The sequence below is a fragment of the Festucalex cinctus genome, chromosome 14, assembly GCF_051991245.1.
Source record: "Festucalex cinctus isolate MCC-2025b chromosome 14, RoL_Fcin_1.0, whole genome shotgun sequence".
NCBI lineage: Eukaryota > Metazoa > Chordata > Actinopteri > Syngnathiformes > Syngnathidae > Festucalex > Festucalex cinctus.
In genome coordinates, this window is record NC_135424.1 from 8,373,888 (window position 1) to 8,393,279 (window position 19,392).

Genomic DNA, 19,392 nt, shown 5'->3' on the forward strand with positions numbered 1-19,392 from the left:
GTTGTACGAAGCAGCTAGAGCTACGAAAATTTGGAGACAAATGTAACAGCCCACGATGTACAAAAAAGTCTCTTGGTGCCATGTGCTAAACCCAACAGGAAGTCCCGTAGGGGCCGGGCATCACATTTTGAGCTAAAAAACTCCTCTTTAACAAAGCATTCCCGGTTGTACGTTTCACCTAGCGCTATGATAATTTAGAGGCATACATAAGAGCCCACGATGTACAAAAAAGTCTCTTGGAACCATGTGCTAAACCAAACAGGAAGTCCGCCATTTTGATTTATGATGGGATTTGTAGACTTTTTTTGTGGCCTTTTTTAGGGGTCATATTTTAACTCCTCCTACAAAATTCATCCGACCGTGTTCAAACTTGGTGTGTTTCATCTTAAGATGTTTAAGATGCAAATTTATCGAAAGTTTTTTATTTTGTCGCACGCTGCTGCTATAGCGATGCATTGGTTGCCAAGTAAAGTGCTGCTTTGTTTTTTTTTTTATCTATACATGTGTGAAAACTCGTGAAACTTTGCACACACATCAGACTTGTCATTAACATGAATTTTTAGAGATTTCTTGTGCAATTTGCAATAAATCGCACCCTCTATACATTTTTTATGGAGCATTTCCGATTGGATGATTCAAGCGCAAAATAACTAAAGATGACTTGACTTGACCTAGATTTGTGAAAACTCAGAGGCATACCTATTATATTATTATTATTTTTTGTACCTTACAAGATTATCTCTTGTGCCACATTAAACCCCTTTGCAGGCCTGAGCCAAACCACGGTCCATACATTTGATACCACTGCTTTATTTCAATGGTCAAGTACTTCATAACCACACCTACTTATGCTTGTCCTTGCATATATAGTAGACAACAAAGAGCTCTTTCAACAAAAGACATTTCCATCTACAAAGTCATACAAGGTAAGCACTCTATAAATTCTGCAATCACTACACTTCTATTCCTAAATTATCACTTCAAATACCAACAATGGTTAATACAGCTACAAATTTCTTGTATGTTTATGAAGTATGATACTGTATTTATTTCTACTCCTTTGCTTTTCTACAGAACATGAACAAATCAACAAGCAAATTCTCTTTTGATAAAGACCCTCTAATCATCTCCATACGCAAAGATTGCCAACTTTTTTCCGTAAGTATACAATACATAAACTAAACAGGACAACTTTCTCAATCATATACAGTATGCCATACATATATGTATTAAGTTCTCATTTATTAACAGGTTTGTTAAAGGCACCTTTAGTGTGTTTTTCTGTTTGTAATGTTTCTCCACGAGCACGTCTAGCCATTGATATCATGTAGAACACATATGCTAACCTTTTAGAGACAATTGAAGCTTACTTGCACAGTAGCCACTATCTTAACCACTTAATTCACATGTCTATTTGACAACTTATTACATGTAGTGAAATGGTACTTTGTGCGTCTTATGCTTTTTTCTGAACACTGCTTTTCAACTCTTTCCTTAAAACCAATACATGCGGCACTGTTATACTGTATAAATATATATGTCCGTGTGTATATATAACCATTTATGTACCTGTCGTATCATTACTTTTATTCATCATTTCATCACACAATCCTAAAACATTGCTTTTTGACCCAGAGGATTCAACTATACCATTTTTGCGTGTCTTATTACTTACTAGCTATATTATTTATTAACGGGCAAAAACTATGAATATAAGATCACCGTCAAATATTACGTCTGTAATATCCATATACAGTGCATTACATAATATGCATTTGTATTAAGACACTACCATGCTAAAAATATGCACACGACTGTTCTGTAAACTACACCTAAGACAACCAAACTTCACAGATCTAACATGATTCTTCATTCTTTTTTGTTCTACAGATGTATCAAATGCTGCCACACAGACAGAAGAAGCCACTGAGGACATGCACGAAGACGATGATCACAATATAACAGGACAGGTTAACCCCCCTGAGTTTTAGCCCGCAGATCAAAGCGTCCTAGGACTAATTCATCCATGGAGGTTACATTATCCTAAGACAGACTATGTGCTAACCCAAACTCTTTGACCCCAAGGGATTCATCTGTCCCAGAAAACTTTTACACTAAAGAGTTTATCTGTCCTAGGGCGCTGTTAACCCCAGGTTAAAGTGTTATTTAATCTGTCCTGTTACAACAGCTATACATAAACAGCTGCATTCCTCTCCTGTTCCATCTCTCGCACTTCTTTCATCTCTTTTTCTCCTCTACTTATACCTATGCTTGCTCATGTGCTTTTTTCCCCTTTAGATGATGTCATTGGTTAGCCTGCTTCAAAGCTACATTTTTTCTTGAATAACTGTCACACATTTACTGTTTGCTGGACCCTACAAAACTGTCACAATACTTCACTATGTCATGAATACATATGTGTTGCACAGCGACACCACATTAAGAGTCATCAAAAAGCTTTTTATTTGATCACACACCATCTCTGTGCCATGCAATGTTTTCAAATAAACAGATGCTGGTTTTGAATATCAAACGAGCGACTTTTCATGAAACTTTGCACACACAACAGAAAGTCCACACTTTTGAATTTATTTTGGGAATTGTGCATCATTTTTGGCCTTTTACTGCACCTTTTTACACACAAGGCACGGCAAATGCATTTCTATTTTCCATGGTCCTTGTCTATTTAACAGTACCCCAACGTGCAAGTCCCCCGACTTGCATATACCCCAACGTGGCCCGGGTTGCGAGGGCCCTTTATAGCTGCTCGCAGCTCTAGTTCTTCTTTTTATTTTTTGTTATTATTCTTTTCCGCAAACAATCACATTTTTGAGACACTAAACGTGAACGAAAACTCACCAAACTTTACACACACGTCAGGCCTGGCGAAAAATTTGATATTTTAAAGTCGCCATAGGTGATAACAGAAAAATGGCTCCATAGCGCCACCTACATAGGTTAAACAGATCCCTGGCCCGCTACGATTGTCCGACGGCTATGAAAATTGTGTGGCACCTGTAGCACATCCAGATGAACAAAAACCTCTTTGATGTGTGTACCCTAAAATAGACAGGAAGTGAGATATGAGTATTTAAATGTCCAATTTTGGCCAATTTTTGCACATTTACAGGGGTCATACTTTTGCCTGCTTCTCCTACACGGTTAATCCAATGGACTTCAAACTTGGGATGTACCATCTCAAGACCTGGGACAACACCATGGTAAAAAATCTAAAGTTTTCGACATACTATATGACGGCGGTGGGGCATCAAATTTAGAGTTTCAAAACTCTTACTAAACGTAGTATTGCCGGTTGTATGTTTAACCTAGAGCTACGAAAATTGGTACACATATGTAACAGACTATGACCTACAAAAAAGTCTGTTGGTGCCATATGCTAAACCCAACAGGAAGTCCGCCAGAGGCGGGGCATCAAATTTTGAGTTTCAAAATTCTTACTTAATGAAGCATTCCCGGCTGTACGTTTCACCTAGAGTTACCAAAATTTAAAGACATATGTAACAGCCCTCAAGGTACAAAAAACTCTTTTTGAACCATATGCTAAACCTAACAGAAAGTCCACCATTTTGATTTACTTTGGAACGTGTTCCCATTTTTTTGGCCATTTCATAGGGGTCCTATTTTAACGAACTCCTCTTACAGAGTTTATCCGATCATCTTCAAACTTGGTGTGATTCATCTTAAGATGTTGAAGATGAAAAGTTATTGAAAGCTTTTTATTTCGCTGCACGCTGTTGTCGTGGCATGCACTTGTTTGCAAAGGAAAAAAATTCTTCTTAATGAAGAATTCTCAGTTGTACGAAGCAGCTAGAGCTACGAAAATTTGTAGACATATGTAACAGCCCACGATGTACAAAAAAGTCTCTTGCTGCTTTGTGCTAAACCCAACAGGAAGTCCCGCAAGGGCCGGGCATCACTTTTTGAGCTAAAAAACTCCTCTTTAACGAAGCATTCCCGGTTGTACCTTTCACCTAGCGCTATGATAATTTGGAGGCATACATAAGAGCCCACGATGTACAAAAAAGTCTTTTAGAACCATATGCTAAGCCAAACAGGAAGTCCGGCATTTTGATTTACTTTGCTATTTGTAGCCATTTTTTGGGGGCCTTTTATAGGCCTCATATTTTCTACAAAACTTATCAGATTGTCTTCATTCTTTGGCATGTTTCATCTGAAGTATCGCCGGTTATACGTTTAATCTAGAGCTACGAAAATTGGTACACATATGTAACAGACGATGATCTACAAAAAAGCCTGTTGGTGCCATATGCTAAACCTAACAGGAAGTCCGCCAGAGGCAGGGCATCAAATTTTGCATTTCAAAATTTTTACTTAATGAAGCATTTCCGGCTGTACGTTTCACCTAGAGTGACCAAAATTTGAAGACATATGTAACAGCCCTCGAGGTACAAAAAACTCTTTTTGAACCATATGCTAAACCTAACAGGAAGTCTGCCATTTTGATTTACTTTGGAACATGTTGCCATTTTTTTGGCCATTTCATAGGGGTCTTATTTTAACGAACTCCTCCTACAGAGTTTATCCGATCATCTTCAAACTTGGTGTGATTCATCTTAAGATGTTGACGATGAAAAGTTATTGAAAGCTTTTTATTTCGTCGCACGCTGTTGTCGTGGCATGCACTGTTGGCAAAGGAAAAAAAAAATCCTTCTTAATGCAGCGTTCCCAGTTGGATGAAGCAGCTCGAGCTACAAAAATTTGTAGACATATGTACACATTTGTCCACATATATATATTTACATATGCATGTAAAAAAATTATGTCAGGCTAAACTAAATGGTTGATTAGGCCCCACACATTTTCACCTTACCATACCCGGCCCTCTTTGCAAAAGGTTTGAACACTCCTGGCCTAAACCTAGGTGTATACTCAAACTATGCACGCATATAAAGCCTGGAACAAAATGTGTAATTTAGAGGGTTCTTGTTTTGTTTTTTGTATTCCTTATATTTCATGTCATTATACTTGACACACTATTTTTACTACTCACTGAATCAGTTATAAGAACATTTAATTGATACAATCCAATCACATCCTAGAGAATTGAAAACACATTCAATCATGAGGTTGTTAAGACACATTTACTTCTGTAGCACTTAACCACAAACAAGTTGCGACATCCCCTGATCTAACCCTCCAACCGGGCAAGGAAAAACTTTCAGGGGTCATATTTTAACGAACCCCTCCTACAAAATTTATCCGACTGTCTTCAAACTTGGTGTGTTTCATCTTAAGATGTTTAAGATGCAAAGTAATCAAAAGTTTTTTATTTTGTAACACGCTGTTGCCATAGCAATGCATTGTTTGTCAAGTGCTGCTTTTTTTTTTTATACACATGAAAACTCATGGAACTTTGCAAACACATCAGACTTGTCATGAACATGAATTTTCAGAGATTTATTGTGCAATTTGCAATAAATAGCGCCCTCTAGACCTTTTTATGAAGCATTTCCGATTGTATGATTATGCTAGACCTACAAAAAAGTATTATGTAGCCATTTGCCAAACCAAAGAGGAAGTCCGCTATTTTGATTTTATTTTGGGAATTATACATCATTTTTGGCCTTTTTCATTCAACTTTGCAAAGACAAGGCATGGAAAAAACTAACATTTTAAATGGTCCTTGTTCCATGTAACAGTTGTCAAGTGCTGCTTTTTTTTTTTTTTATACACATGAAAACTCATGAAACTTTGCAAACACATCAGACTTGTCATGAACATGAATTTTCAGAGATTTATTGTGCAATTTGCAATAAATAGCGCCCTCTAGACATTTTTATGAAGCATTTCCGATTGTATGATTATGCTAGACCTACAAAAAAGTATTATGTAGCCATTTGCCAAACCAAAGAGGAAGTCCGCTATTTTGATTTTATTTTGGGAATTATACATCATTTTTGGCCTTCTTCATTAAACTTTGCACAGACAAGGCATGGAAAAAACTAACATTTTAAATGGTCCTTGTTCCATGGAACAGTACCCCAACGTGCCAGTACCCTGACGTGCAAGTAACCCAACGTTGTGCTCAATAGCGCCCTCTATGCATTTTTATGGAGCATTTCCAATTGTATGATTCAAGCGATACACAACTAAAGATGACTTGACCTAGATTTGTGAAAACTGGGAGGCATACCTATTAGCTTAAGACCTACAAAAAGTATTCTGTAGCCGTATGCTAAACCTAAAAGGAAGTCCGCCATTTTGAATTTATTTTGGGAATTGCGCACCATATTTTGCGTTTTGATTAAACTTTGCACACACAAGGCTTGTCAAAAACATTTTAGATGGTCCTTGTCCTATTTGACAGTACCCCAACGTGCCAGTACCCCGACGTGCAAGTACCCCAACGTGGCACGCCTTTGCTGTAGCGATGCATTGTTTGCAAAGAATTTTTTTTTTTATATGATTCAGCTAGATGTGTGAATATTGGGAGGCATACCTATCAGCCGAATACCTCGACAAAGCATTCCATAGCAATGTGAACAAACACAAAAAGCATGGCAAAACATTTACAATTTAGACGGTTTCTTATGAAACAGTACCCTAACGTGCCAGTACCCCGACGTGCAAATACCCCAACGTGGCACGGGTTGCGAGGGCCCTTTATAGCTGCTCGCAGCTCTAGTTTTTTTTTGTTTTTTTTTGTCTTTTCAAAGACCAACTCGGTGGTCAAGTGGTAGAGTGTCCACCCTGAGACTCGGAGGTTGTCGGTTCAATCCCCCGGCTGGGACACACCAAAGATTATAAAAACAAATGACCATGGATATAGTAAGCGGTTTTATTGTTGTTTTTTTTTCAAACGACCATGTATAGTAAGGCGTTTTTTTTTTTTGTTTTTTTTTTTTTAACGACCATGTATAGTATGCCGGGGGTTTTTTTTTGACCATGTATAGTAAGGCGTTTTTTTTTTTTTTTTTTTTTTTTGGCTTTTCAAAGACCAGCTCAGTGGTCAAGTGGTAGAGCGTCCACCCTGAGACTCGGCGGTTGTCGGTTCAATCCCCCGGCTGGGTCACAAAAAAGATTATAAAAATGAATGACCATGGATATAGTAAGCCGTTTTATTGGGTTTTTTTCAAACGACCATGTATCGTAAGGCGTTTTGTTTTTTGTTTTTTTCTTAACGACCATGTATAGTATGCCGTTTTTTTTTGTTTTTTTTAAAAGCGACCATGTATAGTAAGGCGGGGTTTTTTTTGTTTTTTTGTCTTTTCAAAGACCAGCTCAGTGGTCAAGTGGTAGAGTGTCCACCCTGAGACTGGGAGGTCGTGAGTTCAATCCCCCGGCTGGGTCACACCAAAGACTATAAAAATAAACGACCATAGTTATAGTAAGCTGTTTTTTCTTTTTTTTTCTTTTTTCTTTTTTTTTTTTTTATAAAAAAAACGACCATGTATAGTAAGCCGTTTTTTGTTTGTTTTTTTTGTTTGTTTTTTTTGTTTGTTTTTTTAACGACCATGTATAGTATGGCGTTTTTTGTGTTTTTTTGTTTTTTAAAAAAACGACCATGTATAGTATGGCGTTTTTTGTTTTTTGTTTTTTTAACGACCATGTATAGTATGGCATTTAAAAAAAAAAAAAAAAAAAAAACGACCATGTATAGTTTGGCGTTTTTTTTTTTTTTTTTTTTTTTTTTTTTTTTAAAGACCATGTATAGTATGGCGTTTTTGTTTGTTTTTTTAAAACGACCATGTATAGTCAGGCGTTTTTAAAAAAAAAAACGACCATGTATAGTAAGGCGTTTTTTTTCTTTTTTTAAACGACCATGTATAGTTAGGCATTTTTTTGTTTTTTTGTTTTTTTTTGTTTTAACGACCATGTATAGTCAGGCGTTTAAAAAAAAAAAAAACGACCATGTATAGTAAGGCGTTTTTTTGTTTTTTTTTCAAACGACCATGTATAGTAAGGCGTTTTTTTTTAAAAACGACCATGTATACTAAGGCGTTTTTTTTTTTTGTTTTTTTTTTTTTGTTTTCAAACTACCATGTATAGTATGGCGTTTTTTGTTTTTTTTAAACGACCATGTATACTAAGGCGTTTTTTTTGTTTGTTTTTTTTTGTAACGTTTATCATTGTCGAATAGAGCTAAGACCTTTGACATATTTTTATTCAACGTTGTGTATCTATGACTCAATTGTAAAGTATTTATGACTCATCCTCATCACTCATCTGTGGAAAATTACTGAGAATGAGTCTCAACAAGTGCGCATTGATATGAGATGCGGAAGGACACTCACCGGAAGAAATCAGTGATATGACCCAAAGTGATAAAAAGTCGTCACCAGCTGGGATCGACGCCCTTTTTTCTTCACCCTGCGATGTGGTCTGGACGGAGTGTGTTTAAGAAGATAGGATTTACGGCTGTTTGGGACTCAGGTTTTTACGAAGGATCTTTGACTCTTTAGCCGTGAATGGAACTTTCTTCACTGATTGGGTAAAGTACAAAACTTTTTTTAAGAAGATGTTTAAGGGGAAAGGTATGAATGACTAATCGCGTGTAGGGGGGGGGGGCCATTTAATACACTCTCATATCTTTAAATTATTGTTAGCCAAAACATCTTATTGTGAATCAGGTCTTGAGCTTTTTCGAGAAATGATCAATCTTAGGAAGCTCTTATAAAAGGTTTAAATATTATTTTTGATCTCCTGTTTCCTATTTTATTTTATTTTTATTGATTTAAGGTCTTATTATTAAATGTGACTTTTATTATTTATATTGGTTATCTTATTATTGTCAATAAAATTGTTAAAAGACAATTTTTGAATCAATTAGTTTATTTGTTTTGTTTTAAGTTTTATTTTATTCCTTTTGGACGTTTTATGAGTCCAAGGACATTTTATAAGTCCAAATAAAATAATTGAAAAACTAATTGTAAATTAATTAGTTTATTTGTTTTGTTTTAAGTTTTATTTTATTCCTTTTGGACGTTTTATGAGTCGAAGGACATTTTATAAGTCCGCATTATTTTTTTTCAAGACGGACAACAGCATCGGACGTCCGGAAAAAGGTAAGTGCACTCGAATAACATCTAATGAGTGTCTCCATCTGTATTAATAAAGTCAAATACTCCAGCTTGATATGTAACAAATCCGTATGATCCTAACAAGGATTATTAAATTACTAGGTCAATAACAAATGCAAACAACTCAGAGAAGTGGAGCTGCCAATGTAAGTGAGGTGTTCAGATTATTAATCCTGGGCTCTGTGTGTGGCTATTCACTCAGGATTGATAGGTGGATGAAAACGGATTGGCCTCATGATAAGAAGACAGTGAACAAACCTAGGTGAATCCACTTTGATATATCGGCTTATCTAATTCCCGTCTCCTCACGCTGACGCCTTAGAGCTGGTGAGGAAAAAGGGGAATTTCTAACCCTTTAATTGGAGAGTCGATCAGGACATATTTCCCGATTTAAGTCCTGCGGGTAAGCGGAAGTTGACAATAGTAAGGCGTTGTTTTTTTATTTATTTATTTTATTTTTTTTTAAAAACGACCATGTATACTAAGGCGTTTTTTTGTTGTTTTTTTTTGTTTTTTTTCAAACGACCATGTATAGTAAGGCGTTTTTTTTTTGTTTTTTTTTTAAACGACCATGTATAGTAAGGCGTTGTTTTTTTATTTATTTATTTTATTTTATTTTAAAAACGACCATGTATACTAAGGCGTTTTTTTTTTTTTTTCAAACGACCATGTATAGTAAGGTTTTTTTTTTGTTTTTTTTTTAAACGACCATGTATAGTAAGGCGTTGTTTTTTTATTTATTTATTTATATTTAACGACCATGTATAGTATGGCGTTTTTTTTTTTTTGTTTGTTTGTTTTTTAAAGACCATGTATAGTATGGCGTTTTTTGTTTTTTTTAAACGACCATGTATAGTATGGCGTTTTTTAAAAAAAACGACCATGTATACTAAGGCGGTTTTTTTTGTTTGTTTTTTTTCAAACGACCATGTATAGTAAGGCGTTTTTTTTTTGTTTTTTTTTTTTAACGACCATGTATAGTCAGGCGTTTTTTTTTAAAAACGACCATGTATACTAAGGCGTTTTTTGTTGTTGTTTTTTTCAAACGACCATGTATAGTAAGGCGTTTTTTTTCTTTTTTTAAACGACCATGTATACTAAGGCGTTTTTTTTTTCTTCTTTTTTTAAACGACCATGTATAGTAAGGCGTTTTTTTTTTTTTTTTTTTTTTAACGACCATGTATAGTCAGGCGTTTTTTTTAAAAAACGACCATGTATACTAAGGCGTTTTTTGTTGTTGTTTTTTTCAAACGACCATGTATAGTAAGGCGTTTTTTTTCTTTTTTTAAACGACCATGTATACTAAGGAGTTTTTTTTTTCTTCTTTTTTTAAACGACCATGTATAGTAAGGCGTTTTTTTTTGGGTTTTTTTAACGACCATGTATAGTCAGGCGTTTTTTAAAAAAAACGACCATGTATACTAAGGCGTTTTTGTTTTTTTTGTTTTTTTTCTCAAACGACCATGTATAGTAAGGTTTTTTTTTTTTTTTTTTTTTTTAAACGACCATGTATACTAAGGCGTTTTTTTTTTTTTTTTTTTTTTTTCAAACGACCATGTATAGCATGGCGTTTTTTTTTTTTTTTTGTTTTTTTTTTAAAACGACCATGTATAATATGGCGTTTTAAAAAAAACAAAAAAAAAAAAAACGACCATGTATACTAAGGCGTTTTTGTTTTTTTCTCAAACGACCATGTATAGTCAGGCGTTTTTTTTTTTTTTTTTTAAACGACCATGTATACTAAGGCGTTTTTTTGTTTTGTTTTTGTTTTTGTTTTTTTCTTTAACGACCATGTATAGTAAGGCGTTTTTTTGTTTTTTTTCAAACGACCATGTATAGTAAGAAGTTTTTTTGTTTTTTTGTTTTTTTTTGTTTTAACGACCATGTATAATATGGCGTTTAAAAAAAAAAAAAAAACGACCATGTATACTAAGGCGTTTTTGTTTTTTTTGTTTTTTTTCTCAAACGACCATGTATAGTAAGGGGTTTCTTTTTTTTTTTTTAAACGACCATGTATAGTAAGGCGTTGTTTTTTAATTTATTTATTTATTTTTAACGACCATGTATAGTATGGCGTTTTTTTTTTTGTTTGTTTGTTTTTTAAAGACCATGTATAGTATGGCGTTTTTTGTTTTTTTTAAACGACCATGTATAGTATGGCGTTTTTTTTTTAAAAACGACCATGTATACTAAGGCGTTTTTTTTTGTTTGTTTTTTTTCAAACGACCATGTATAGTAAGGCGTTTTTTTTTCTTTTTTTAAACGACCATGTATAGTAAGGCGTTTTTTTTTTGTTTGTTTTTTTAACGACCATGTATAGTCAGGCGTTTTTTTTTAAAAACGACCATGTATACTAAGGCGTTTTTTGTTGTTGTTTTTTTCAAACGACCATGTATAGTAAGGCGTTTTTTTTCTTTTTTTAAACGACCATGTATACTAAGGCGTTTTTTTCTTTCTTCTTTTTTTAAACGACCATGTATAGTAAGGCGTTTTTTTTTTTTTTTTTTTAACGACCATGTATAGTCAGGCGTTTTTTTTTTAAAAAACGACCATGTATACTAAGGCGTTTTTTTTTGTTTTTTTTCAAACGACCATGTATAGCATGGCGTTTTTTTTTTTTTTTTTTTTTTTTTTTTTAAACGACCATGTATAATATGGCGTTTTTAAAAAAAACAACAACAAAAAAAACGACCATGTATACTAAGGCGTTTTTGTTTTTTTCTCAAACGACCATGTATAGTCAGGCGTTTTTTGTTTTTTTTTAAAAACGACCATGTATACTAAGGCGTTTTTTTGTTTTGTTTTTGTTTTTGTTTTTTTCTTTAACGACCATGTATAGTCAGGCGTTTTTTTTAAAAAACGACCATGTATAGTAAGGCGTTTTTTTGTTTTTTTTCAAACGACCATGTATAGTAAGAAGTTTTTTTGTTTTTTTGTTTTTTTTGTTTTAACGACCATGTATAATATGGCGTTTAAAAAAAAAAAAAAAACGACCATGTATACTAAGGCGTTTTTGTTTTTTTTGTTTTTTTTCTCAAACGACCATGTATAGTATGGCGTTTTTTTTTTTTTAAAACGACCATGTATAGTCAGGCGTTTTTTAAAAAAAAACGACCATGTATACTAAGGCGTTTTTTTTTTGTTTTTTTTCAAACGACCATGTATAGTAAGGCGTTTTTTTTTTGTTTTTTTTTTTTAACGACCATGTATAGTCAGGCGTTTTTTTTTAAAAACGACCATGTATACTAAGGCGTTTTTTGTTGTTGTTTTTTTCAAACGACCATGTATAGTAAGGCGTTTTTTTTCTTTTTTTAAACGACCATGTATACTAAGGCGTTTTTTTTTTCTTCTTTTTTTAAACGACCATGTATAGTAAGGCGTTTTTTTTTTTTTTTTTTTTTTAACGACCATGTATAGTCAGGCGTTTTTTTTAAAAAACGACCATGTATACTAAGGCGTTTTTTGTTGTTGTTTTTTTCAAACGACCATGTATAGTAAGGCGTTTTTTTTCTTTTTTTAAACGACCATGTATACTAAGGAGTTTTTTTTTTCTTCTTTTTTTAAACGACCATGTATAGTAAGGCGTTTTTTTTTGGGTTTTTTTAACGACCATGTATAGTCAGGCGTTTTTTAAAAAAAACGACCATGTATACTAAGGCGTTTTTGTTTTTTTTGTTTTTTTTCTCAAACGACCATGTATAGTAAGGTTTTTGTTTTTTTTTGTTTTTTTAAACGACCATGTATACTAAGGCGTTTTTTTTTTTTTTTTTTTTTTTTTCAAACGACCATGTATAGCATGGCGTTTTTTTTTTTTTTTTTTTTTTTTTTTAAAAACGACCATGTATAATATGGCGTTTAAAAAAAAAAAAAAAAAAAAAAAAAACGACCATGTATACTAAGGCGTTTTTGTTTTTTTCTCAAACGACCATGTATAGTCAGGCGTTTTTTTTTTTTTTTTTTAAACGACCATGTATACTAAGGCGTTTTTTTGTTTTGTTTTTGTTTTTGTTTTTTTCTTTAACGACCATGTATAGTAAGGCGTTTTTTTGTTTTTTTTCAAACGACCATGTATAGTAAGAAGTTTTTTTGTTTTTTTGTTTTTTTTTGTTTTAACGACCATGTATAATATGGCGTTTAAAAAAAAAAAAAAAACGACCATGTATACTAAGGCGTTTTTGTTTTTTTTGTTTTTTTTCTCAAACGACCATGTATAGTAAGGGGTTTCTTTTTTTTTTTTTTAAACGACCATGTATAGTAAGGCGTTGTTTTTTAATTTATTTATTTATTTTTAACGACCATGTATAGTATGGCGTTTTTTTTTTTGTTTGTTTGTTTTTTAAAGACCATGTATAGTATGGCGTTTTTTGTTTTTTTTAAACGACCATGTATAGTATGGCGTTTTTTTTTTAAAAACGACCATGTATACTAAGGCGTTTTTTTTTGTTTGTTTTTTTTCAAACGACCATGTATAGTAAGGCGTTTTTTTTTCTTTTTTTAAACGACCATGTATAGTAAGGCGTTTTTTTTTTGTTTGTTTTTTTAACGACCATGTATAGTCAGGCGTTTTTTTTTAAAAACGACCATGTATACTAAGGCGTTTTTTGTTGTTGTTTTTTTCAAACGACCATGTATAGTAAGGCGTTTTTTTTCTTTTTTTAAACGACCATGTATACTAAGGCGTTTTTTTCTTTCTTCTTTTTTTAAACGACCATGTATAGTAAGGCGTTTTTTTTTGTTTTTTTTTAACGACCATGTATAGTCAGGCGTTTTTTTTTAAAAAAACGACCATGTATACTAAGGCGTTTTTTTTTGTTTTTTTTCAAACGACCATGTATAGCATGGCGTTTTTTTTTTTTTTTTTTTTTTTTTTTTAAACGACCATGTATAATATGGCGTTTTTAAAAAAAACAACAACAAAAAAAACGACCATGTATACTAAGGCGTTTTTGTTTTTTTCTCAAACGACCATGTATAGTCAGGCGTTTTTTGTTTTTTTTTAAAAACGACCATGTATACTAAGGCGTTTTTTTGTTTTGTTTTTGTTTTTGTTTTTTTCTTTAACGACCATGTATAGTCAGGCGTTTTTTTTAAAAAACGACCATGTATAGTAAGGCGTTTTTTTGTTTTTTTTCAAACGACCATGTATAGTAAGAAGTTTTTTTGTTTTTTTGTTTTTTTTGTTTTAACGACCATGTATAATATGGCGTTTAAAAAAAAAAAAAAAACGACCATGTATACTAAGGCGTTTTTGTTTTTTTTGTTTTTTTTCTCAAACGACCATGTATAGTATGGCGTTTTTTTTTTTTAAAACGACCATGTATAGTCAGGCGTTTTTTTAAAAAAAACGACCATGTATACTAAGGCGTTTTTTTTTTGTTTTTTTTAAACGACCATGTATACTAAGGTTTTTTTTTTTTTTTTAAACGACCATGTATAGTAAGGCGTTGTTTTTTTATTTATTTATTTATTTTTAACGACCATGTATAGTATGGCGTTTTTTTTTTTTTTTTTTTTTTTTTAAAGACCATGTATAGTATGGCGTTTTTTAAAAAAAACGACCATGTATACTAAGGCGGTTTTTTTTTTTTTTTTTTTCTAACGACCATGTATAGTAAGGCGTTTTTTTTTCTTTTTTTAAACGACCATGTATAGTCAGGCGTTTTTTTAAAAAAACGACCATGTATACTAAGGCGTTTTTTGTTGTTGTTTTTTTCAAACGACCATGTATAGTAAGGCGTTTTTTTTCTTTTTTTAAACGACCATGTATACTAAGGCGTTTTTTTCTTTCTTCTTTTTTTAAACGACCATGTATAGTAAGGCGTTTTTTTTTGTTTGTTTTTTAACGACCATGTATAGTCAGGCGTTTTTTTTGTAAAAAACGACCATGTATACTAAGGCGTTTTTTTGTTGTTTTTTTTTGTTTTTTTTCAAACGACCATGTATAGTAAGGCGTTTTTTTTTTGTTTTTTTTTTAAACGACCATGTATAGTAAGGCGTTGTTTTTTTATTTATTTATTTTATTTTATTTTAAAAACGACCATGTATACTAAGGCGTTTTTTTTTTTTTTTTCAAACGACCATGTATAGTAAGGTTTTTTTTTTGTTTTTTTTTTAAACGACCATGTATAGTAAGGCGTTGTTTTTTTATTTATTTATTTATATTTAACGACCATGTATAGTATGGCGTTTTTTTTTTTTTGTTTGTTTGTTTTTTAAAGACCATGTATAGTATGGCGTTTTTTGTTTTTTTTAAACGACCATGTATAGTATGGCGTTTTTTAAAAAAAACGACCATGTATACTAAGGCGGTTTTTTTTGTTTTTTTTTTTTCAAACGACCATGTATAGTAAGGCGTTTTTTTTTTGTTTTTGTTTTTTAACGACCATGTATAGTCAGGCGTTTTTTTTTAAAAACGACCATGTATACTAAGGCGTTTTTTGTTGTTGTTTTTTTCAAACGACCGTGTATAGTAAGGCGTTTTTTTTCTTTTTTTAAACGACCATGTATACTAAGGCGTTTTTTTTTTCTTCTTTTTTTAAACGACCATGTATAGTAAGGCGTTTTTTTTTTTTTTTTTTTTTTAACGACCATGTATAGTCAGGCGTTTTTTTTAAAAAACGACCATGTATACTAAGGCGTTTTTTGTTGTTGTTTTTTTCAAACGACCATGTATAGTAAGGCGTTTTTTTTCTTTTTTTAAACGACCATGTATACTAAGGAGTTTTTTTTTTCTTCTTTTTTTAAACGACCATGTATAGTAAGGCGTTTTTTTTTGGGTTTTTTTAACGACCATGTATAGTCAGGCGTTTTTTAAAAAAAACGACCATGTATACTAAGGCGTTTTTGTTTTTTTTGTTTTTTTTCTCAAACGACCATGTATAGTAAGGTTTTTGTTTTTTTTTGTTTTTTTAAACGACCATGTATACTAAGGCGTTTTTTTTTTTTTTTTTTTTTTTTTCAAACGACCATGTATAGCATGGCGTTTTTTTTTTTTTTTGTTTTTTTTAAAAACGACCATGTATAATATGGCGTTTAAAAAAAAAAAAAAAAAAAAAAAAACGACCATGTATACTAAGGCGTTTTTGTTTTTTTCTCAAACGACCATGTATAGTCAGGCGTTTTTTTTTTTTTTTTTTAAACGACCATGTATACTAAGGCGTTTTTTTGTTTTGTTTTTGTTTTTGTTTTTTTCTTTAACGACCATGTATAGTAAGGCGTTTTTTTGTTTTTTTTCAAACGACCATGTATAGTAAGAAGTTTTTTTGTTTTTTTGTTTTTTTTTGTTTTAACGACCATGTATAATATGGCGTTTAAAAAAAAAAAAAAAACGACCATGTATACTAAGGCGTTTTTGTTTTTTTTGTTTTTTTTCTCAAACGACCATGTATAGTAAGGGGTTTCTTTTTTTTTTTTTTAAACGACCATGTATAGTAAGGCGTTGTTTTTTAATTTATTTATTTATTTTTAACGACCATGTATAGTATGGCGTTTTTTTTTTTGTTTGTTTGTTTTTTAAAGACCATGTATAGTATGGCGTTTTTTGTTTTTTTTAAACGACCATGTATAGTATGGCGTTTTTTTTTTAAAAACGACCATGTATACTAAGGCGTTTTTTTTTGTTTGTTTTTTTTCAAACGACCATGTATAGTAAGGCGTTTTTTTTTCTTTTTTTAAACGACCATGTATAGTAAGGCGTTTTTTTTTTGTTTGTTTTTTTAACGACCATGTATAGTCAGGCGTTTTTTTTTAAAAACGACCATGTATACTAAGGCGTTTTTTGTTGTTGTTTTTTTCAAACGACCATGTATAGTAAGGCGTTTTTTTTCTTTTTTTAAACGACCATGTATACTAAGGCTTTTTTTCTTTCTTCTTTTTTTAAACGACCATGTATAGTAAGGCGTTTTTTTTTTGTTTTTTTTTAACGACCATGTATAGTCAGGCGTTTTTTTTTAAAAAAACGACCATGTATACTAAGGCGTTTTTTTTTGTTTTTTTTCAAACGACCATGTATAGCATGGCGTTTTTTTTTTTTTTTTTTTTTTTTTTTTTAAACGACCATGTATAATATGGCGTTTTTAAAAAAAACAACAACAAAAAAAACGACCATGTATACTAAGGCGTTTTTGTTTTTTTCTCAAACGACCATGTATAGTCAGGCGTTTTTTGTTTTTTTTTAAAAACGACCATGTATACTAAGGCGTTTTTTTGTTTTGTTTTTGTTTTTGTTTTTTTCTTTAACGACCATGTATAGTCAGGCGTTTTTTTTAAAAAACGACCATGTATAGTAAGGCGTTTTTTTGTTTTTTTTCAAACGACCATGTATAGTAAGAAGTTTTTTTGTTTTTTTGTTTTTTTGTTTTTTTTGTTTTAACGACCATGTATAATATGGCGTTTAAAAAAAAAAAAAAAACGACCATGTATACTAAGGCGTTTTTGTTTTTTTTGTTTTTTTTCTCAAACGACCATGTATAGTATGGCGTTTTTTTTTTTTAAAACGACCATGTATAGTCAGGCGTTTTTTAAAAAAAAACGACCATGTATACTAAGGCGTTTTTTTTTTGTTTTTTTTAAACGACCATGTATACTAAGGGTTGTTTTTTTTTTTTAAACGACCATGTATAGTAAGGCGTTGTTTTTTTATTTATTTATTTATTTTTAACGACCATGTATAGTATGGCGTTTTTTTTTTGTTTGTTTGTTTTTTAAAGACCATGTATAGTATGCCGTTTTTTTAAAAAAAAACGACCATGTATATACTCAGGCGTTTTTTTTTTTTTTTTTTTTTTTCTAACGACCATGTATAGTAAGCCGTTTTTTTTTTCTTTTTTTAAACGACCATGTATAGTAAGGCGTTTTTTTTTTGTTTTGTTTTTAACGACCATGTATAGTAAGGCGTTTTTTTTTTGTTTTTTTTTAACGACCATGTATAGTCAGGCGTTTTTTTTAAAAAACGACCATGTATACTAAGGCGTTTTTTTTTTTTGTTTTTTTTTTTTCAAACGACCATGTATAGCATGGCGTTTTTTTGTTGTTGTTGTTTTTTTTTTAAAACGACCATGTATAATATGGCGTTTTTAAAAAAAAAACAAAAAAAAAAAACGACCATGTATACTAAGGCGTTTTTGTTTTTTTCTCAAACGACCATGTATAGTCAGGCGTTTTTTTTTTTTTTTTTAAACGACCATGTATACTAAGGCGTTTTTTTGTTTTGTTTTTGTTTTTGTTTTTTTCTTTAACGACCATGTATAGTCAGGCGTTTTTTTTAAAAAACGACCATGTATAGTAAGGCGTTTTTTTGTTTTTTTTCAAACGACCATGTATAGTAAGAAGTTTTTTTGTTTTTTTGTTTTTTTTGTTTTAACGACCATGTATAATATGGCGTTTAAAAAAAAACAAAAAACGACCATGTATACTAAGGCGTTTTTGTTTTTTTTGTTTTTTTTCTCAAACGACCATGTATAGTAAGGCGTTTTTTTTTCTTTTTTTAAACGACCATGTATAGTCAGGCGTTTTTTTTAAAAAACGACCATGTATACTAAGGCATTTTTTGTTGTTGTTTTTTTCAAACGACCATGTATAGTAAGGCGTTTTTTTTCTTTTTTTAAACGACCATGTATACTAAGGCGTTTTTTTCTTTCTTCTTTTTTTAAACGACCATGTATAGTAAGGCGTTTTTTTTTGTTTTTTTTTTAACGACCATGTATAGTCAGGCGTTTTTTTTAAAAAACGACCATGTATACTAAGGCGTTTTTTTTTTTGTTTTTTTTTTTTTCAAACGACCATGTATAGCATGGCGTTTTTTTGTTTTTGTTGTTTTTTTTAAAAACGACCATGTATAATATGGTGTTTTAAAAAAAAAAAAAAAAAAAAAAAACGACCATGTATACTAAGGCGTTTTTGTTTTTTTCTCAAACGACCATGTATAGTCAGGCGTTTTTTTGTTTTGTTTTTGTTTTTGTTTTTTTTAAAACGACCATGTATACTAAGGCGTTTTTTTGTTTTGTTTTTGTTTTTGTTTTTTTCTTTAACGACCATGTATAGTCAGGCGTTTTTTTTAAAAAACGACCATGTATAGTAAGGCGTTGTTTTTTTATTTATTTATTTATTTTTAACGACCATGTATAGTATGGCGTTTTTTAAAAAAAACGACCATGTATACTAAGGCGTTTTGTTTTTTGTTTTTTTTCTAACGACCATGTATAGTAAGGCGTTTTTTTTTCTTTTTTTAAACGACCATGTATAGTCAGGCGTTTTTTTTTTAAAACGACCATGTATACTAAGGCGTTTTTTGTTGTTGTTTTTTTCAAACGACCATGTATAGTAAGGCGTT

The 19,392-nt window shown here is 31.6% G+C and overlaps 1 protein-coding gene and 1 long non-coding RNA gene across 7 annotated transcripts in view; one reads left to right on the plus strand and one right to left on the minus strand.

Moving 5' to 3' along the window:
• The window catches only part of arhgef33 (Rho guanine nucleotide exchange factor (GEF) 33), a 68,829-nt gene that overhangs the window by 24,946 nt on the left and 24,491 nt on the right, over positions 1–19,392 (minus strand). The gene's annotated exons all lie outside the window — the stretch shown is intronic.
• On the plus strand, positions 354–2,533 carry LOC144001623 (uncharacterized). The gene is made up of 3 exons (XR_013278530.1): positions 354–926; positions 1,075–1,158; positions 1,891–2,533. It is a non-coding gene; the product is annotated as an uncharacterized LOC144001623 (long non-coding RNA).